Source organism: Galeopterus variegatus, unplaced genomic scaffold, assembly GCF_000696425.1.
Source record: "Galeopterus variegatus unplaced genomic scaffold, G_variegatus-3.0.2 Scaffold2844, whole genome shotgun sequence".
Classification (NCBI taxonomy): domain Eukaryota; kingdom Metazoa; phylum Chordata; class Mammalia; order Dermoptera; family Cynocephalidae; genus Galeopterus; species Galeopterus variegatus.
The window spans coordinates 234895-241103 of NW_007728955.1; positions in this window are offsets into that span (position 1 = coordinate 234895).

Sequence of the window (6209 nt, forward strand, 5' to 3'; positions counted from 1 at the left end):
TCGGTTCCTGGTACTGGCTGGTACCAGCCAGCCACACAAAAACAAGAAACAAACAAAACCAACCATCTGGTCTTCCCACTGGCCAGGTAAGAAAACTGAGGCACAGAGAAAATCAATGATTAGGCCAGGTCTCCCAGTGCTAAGAGAGAGCCAAGATTTGGAGCACGACCCTGCCTACCCGCCTGCAATACCACGTGTTTTCTGCGACAACCCTCCTTCCTGCCCCACGTTTCTGCCAATATCTGAATCACACCTGCCATCAATACGCACAGGTGCGAGCAGAGGTGTGTGAGTGGGGAAGGAGGAGAGGAAGAGGAGGGTGGGAGGAAGAGGGGCTTCAGGAGCTGCCCACCCTGAGTAGCCCTCTCCCTAGCATGATGCTCAAGGCCTTGGCCAACCAGGCTCTCATCCTCATTCCTGTTTTTCTTGCCGCCCCACCCTCCACCCCCCATGCCAACTTGTGCCTGATTTCCAGCCACATGGGACTCCTGGCCACCCCCCTCCCCACCAGCCTGTTGCTCTCCTGCCTCTGAGCCTTTGCCCAGGCTGTTCCCTGGGGCTCTGCCTAGCAAACCTCTGTGCTGGGCATCAGGGTTGCAGCCATGAGCCAGGGGGTCATGGGCCCTGCCCTCAGAGATTTCAGTGGAGCATGCAAATGTGTATCTGGGAGTGTATCTGTAGGAATGTATGTGAGTGCCTTTAGACAGGCTTTTATAAGCATGCAGGGATGTATGAGGACGTGTATATTTGCATGTACATCTTTGTATGTATGTGAGTCTATGTGTGCTGTGGTTTGAATGACCTCCAGTTCATGTTGGAACTTAAACCCCAAAATGGTGGTGAAAGGTGGGGCCTTTAAGAGGTGATTGGATCGTGAGGACTGTGCCCTTGTGAAGGGTTGATCCATTCATGGAGCAAAGGGTTGATGGTTTAGTGGGTGGTCATGGGCGTGTTCTGATGGCTTTATAAGGAGAGCAAGTGAGCAGGTTAGCTGGCTAGCTGATGACATCCTTGCCATGTGATACCTTGCATCACTATAGAGAGTCACCACCCAGAGGATAGGCCCTCACAGATGTATTTCCTGGACCTTGGACTTCCCAGCCACCAAAACTATAAGGAATAAATTTAATTTCCTTATAAATTACTTAGTTTCAGGTGTTCTGTTATAAGCAACAGAAACAAACTGATACAATGTGGATTATGTACAAGGCATGACTGCGCATATGTATTGCTGAGTCTGCAGGTACATATGTATAAGTATGAATAGCTGCATATATGCATAACTGTGTACATGCTTGCATGCAAGAGTGCAGTTATGTATACGTGCATCTTTGTGCATTTTTGTATGTGCATCTTTCATGTGCCTGTCTATCTGTTTGTACTTAGCTTTCAGTGCAAATTTGTGTGTGGGTGGACATTTCTGTGAATGTTTATAAGCACATGGGTTGGACATCTCCATGGATGCAGGAGTTGCATGGATGTGTATGTAATGGCCGTCTGTACATCTGTACATCTGATGTATATTTCATGCATGGGTGCATAATCTCCGTGCACACCTATGTGGTTTCTTTGTACATACATGTGTGTAATTCCTCTGCACACGTGCACATCGGCGTGGGTAGCTCTCCCAAGTGCATGCACATTTCTGCCTGTGCTGTGTCTGTTTTGCCTCCATGCACATTCTGAGCATACACACCATGCGCCGAGTGTGCATAATTGCACATTCATTATGGAGCGCAGCGCACTGTCATGGGAAGGAGGGTGTTTTCCTGTGTTTCGGAGGAGTGCTAGAGGACAGAGAGAACAGGGCAGGGCTTGGCTGCTTGCTGCTTGGTAGAGGATGCTGAGGAGGGAGGCAGAAGCCATCCAGGACCACCAGCTTCCCCCTCACCTTGGCCTTCCCTGCACCCAGCTAGGGGTCACGGAAATGGCCTCCTCCCACTCCCCCAGGTCTACAGGGCTGCGGGTGGGTGGGCAGGAGGCAGCAGGTGGCCTTGATGAGCAGGCTGAGGCCTCCTCTGGGCCCGTTGCCTCTGAGCTTACAGTAATGTGTGTGTGCCTCTCACACCTGCACCCCGGGCCTCTCTGCTCAGTGCATCGAGCTCCAGTTGCCAAGCTGTGGGGCCTGGCTTCTCTCAACTTTTCTCCATTCCACAGCCCTGGCTTCAAGGTCCAGGCTGGGCTAGGCCAGGGCATTCCTCCTAGGCAGCCGGAGCTGCCTGGGAAGGAAAGATACACCTCCTTCCTCAAACTGCCCCTCTGGGTGGTAGTGATGGAGCCCGGAGTGCTGAAAACCTGCGTGCTCTCTCTCTCTCAGGTCTGGATACCCTTCCACCCACCCCAGTTTACCCCTTGCCCCAGACTCCTTCTCTCTTTGTGGTCCCTGCCACTCCTGTACCTGGGATCAGCTACTTACCTCCTGGCAAAACTCTTTATCCTCTGAAGACTTTGGGTCTTCAGGGTCCTCCTCTCCCTACTCAGTGGGTCCCTCCTCGGCACCACTAACATGCTGCCCTCTCCCTCCCTCCATTGCATCATCCTCAGGGCCCTCCACCGTGCCCCATGCACCACAGTCCCCCCGGCCCAGTCGTTGCTTGTCCAGCCCCACCTCTGAGGTCTGCAGTTCAGACATCCCTGCCTCCACTCTGCCTCCGGTCCATCCAGCCTCACTCCCCTGAGAAGTACCTTCAGCTCACCGCCCTCTTCCAGACCTCCCTGTCCCCAGAGGTCCCCCCCACTCCCAAGACTCCTCATGTTCACCACTTTCCATACAACAACCTGCCCACCACACCCATGGCCTCCTGGACTTCTGCCTCCAGTCCTGTTGTCTTCTGAACACCAGACCCATTGCATCTGCTGCCTTTGGACACCCCCACCTGGGGTCCCCACAGCCTACACAGGTCCTCCCCACCCCAATCTCACCCCACCTGCCCCCTGTCCATGCTGCCCTTGTAGGGAATGGTGGCCCAGCAGAGGTCTCCTGGCCAGAAGCTGGGACATCACCCTTGCCGCCTCCCTCTCCCTCCCCCTCCACATCCAGTCAGTCACCAAGCATTTGGGCTTGGGCTTGGTTGAGCTTCTTGGATATAGATTTCACTAAGCTGGAGAAATTTTGGCCATTCATTCTTCCAGTATTTTTCCTATTCTCCTTCGTCTTTTCCTTATGGGACTCCAATTATACATATATTAGGCTGCTTGGAATTATTCTGCAGCTCACTGATGCTCTTTTCTGCCTTTTTTAAAGATTATTTTTCTCTGTTTCATTTTGGATAGTTTGTTTGTTTGGCAGCTGGCCTGTGTGGGGATCCAAAGCCTTGACCTTATTTTGGATAGTTTTTATTACTGTGCCTTCAAGTCCAGGAATCTTTCCTTCTGCCTTGTCTAATCTGCCATGCATCCCCTGCAGTGTATTTTTTATCTCAAACATTGTCATTTTCAGCTCTAAAATTTCAGTTTGGATCTTTTTACTATCTTCTATGTCTCTACTTTTTGAAAATATGGAATATAGTTATAATAACTGTTTTAGAGTCCCTTTCTACTGGGCCAACATCTGTGTGTATTCTGGGTCAGTTTCAATTGATTTTCTTTTCTGTTTTCTGTTTTCTTTTTGATTATTCTGTTCTTTGTGAGTCATATTTTCTTGCTACTTTGCACATTTGGTAATTTTTCCACTGAATGCCAAACATTGAGAACTTTTCGTTGTATTTTTATATTCTTTTAAATCTTCTTGAGATTTTTTCTGAAAAGCAGTTAAATCACTTGGGAACAAATTGATTCTTTTGGGTCTTGCTTTGTGATTTATTAGGTGGGTGCAGAGCAGTGCTCAGTCTGGGGCCAATTATTCCACCTCTGAGGCAAAACTGTCCTGAGTGCTCTACCCAATGCCTCATGAGTTATGAAGTTTCCAGTCTGATTGGTGGGAACAGGCACTATTCCCAGCCTTGTGTGAGCACCAGGCACTGTTCTCTCTGATCCTTTCAGATGGTTCTTTCTCCAGTCTCTTTAAAACCACTGTTTCATGTATTTTTTTCTGAAATATTTGGTTGTTTCAGGTAGAATACTAAATCTGGCCTATTGTTACTCCATCTTCACCAGCAATGAAAGTCAATCATCAATAACTCTTGAATCTGTCAACTTGTCTCCCACCCCCTGCCACCAATTACCTCTTGCCTGAGTGACACCCATAGCCACCCAAGGCTATGTCTCTGCTCCACTCAAGCCATTTGCCATGCAGCAGCAGTCAGTGATCTTTCCAGATTGCAGATCTGATGACACCCTCCCCAGCTTCAAACCTTTTGCTCCTCCTTGTCTTTGTGCTGATTTCAAACTCCCACCCATGGCTCATTGGGTCTTGATTCTGCCAAGCAAATTGAACTGCTTGCAATTTCGCCGATGGGTCATCCTCTCTCTGCAAGGTCTCTGTTCATGCTGTTTCTCTTGCCAGGAGCTCCTGCTTCCCTCCCCTCTCCTCCTCCTCTAGCCTCAGCACAGGAGAGCCTGCTCCAGGTGCCCTCTCACCTCTCAGGTAGGACCTCCCTCCCCTCTGTGCACCTGCCCTTGGCACAAAGTGCTCTGAACTGTGGCTGCCTGGGATGGCAGTGTCACCTAGATTGGACCTCCCTGAGGGCGAAACCCTGCCTAGTTCACTCTGAGTCCTACCTAATACATGTGCTGAATGAACAAATAAATCCTAATACAATATTGGATTAGGTCCAACAGGGAGAGTGGACATAAAGGGGATGGAGGCCAGAACTATGGGTCAGGAGACCCTCTCCTCCCAGCCCTGCCCCAACTCGCTGTGTGATTTCTGGCTGGTTACTGCTCTGGAGCCCTGTTTTATCCATGACAAAGTGGTCCCCGAGGTCTCTTCTGTCTCTGACTGTTATACACTCACCCATTTCCACAGTATCGTGGAGTGAATCACAGTCATGTTAAGCCCATCTCCCTGTGTGACTGATGGGGAAACTGAGGCCTGGTGGTGGGGTGGCTGGGGACAGACAGCTGGACCTGGGTTGCTCAATGCATCAGTGGCAGAGCCCAGCTGCAGGTCCATGTGCGGCTCTCAGTTCTGTTCTTCTGGGCTTTGGCAAGGAGTATGGAGGAAATGAGTCCCACTCCCCGTGTCTTGGAGGGGGTGGCCTCTTGGGCCAGCTGAGGCACTCTGGAGTCGTGGCCAGGACTTCTCTGTGTCTGCTACTTCCCCAGGATTCAGAACCCACCAATAGGGAGGAAGAGGAGAAGTGTCACTCTGAATCGGTGGTGTATGAGATGGGGGAAGGACTGTGCTGGGGGAGCTCAAAGTCAGCCCAAGGTCAGCCCCTGTCCTGCTTAATTATTCATTAACCAGGCAAGTCCTGGCATTGAGTTAATGGCCAGCACAAGGCTGGGGCAAATTCCTCCCTGGAGGGTGGGCATGACTTGCAAGGGCAGGAAAGCCTGGACGTGAGCAGGTGGTGGAGAGGCTCTTCATTCATTCATGCATTCACTCATTCACTTCGCACTATGTGCCTGGCAGTGATCAGGGCCCTGGAGGTCCGGCTGGTGCAGGGACAGAGCAGTGGAGACAAGGACAGTCCAGGGTGGTCAGTGCCTGCCCCCTCCCCGTCACCCTAGGGAGAAACCTGAGGCAGAAGTGGGGCTGGGGTGGCACTAATGTCCCTCCCTTCCCTTATTCTTCTTGCTCTGAGACTGAGCAGCCTGAGGCAGACGTCTCTGCCCCTCAAGAGCCTGAGCCCCCCTCCTCATCCTCGCCCCACTTCAGGGCACTGTCGGAAGGCAGTGGACAAAGATGGCTCTCCTTACCAAAACGAAAACAAAAAGCACACTCTGGACAGCTGCAGACCCTTGTCCCGGCCTCCCTGGGTCAGCTTGCAGACCCTTGTCCCGGCCTCCCTGGCTTTGAGAACCGGAATCCCACTGCTGGACAACGCAAGCAGGCCTCAGTGGGGTGGGCAGGAGAGGTGGGCCAGCAGTGGGTTCCCCCCAAGTGGGCTTTGGCACCCCCAAGGCTTTCATCTTGGCCTCCGTGGGGCACCCTTGACCTCTGGGGGAGGCACGTGCTACGTCCTCCACAGCCAGGTCCCAACCTGGATTCTGACTGGGTGGGCCCAATTTTAGGGTGGGTCCCCTCTCAGGTCAGAACCTCCGAGAAGGCGAGAGGAGAAGGGTGCGGGGAGCCGGGGGACGGCTGCGCGCGGTGGCGGGGCGGC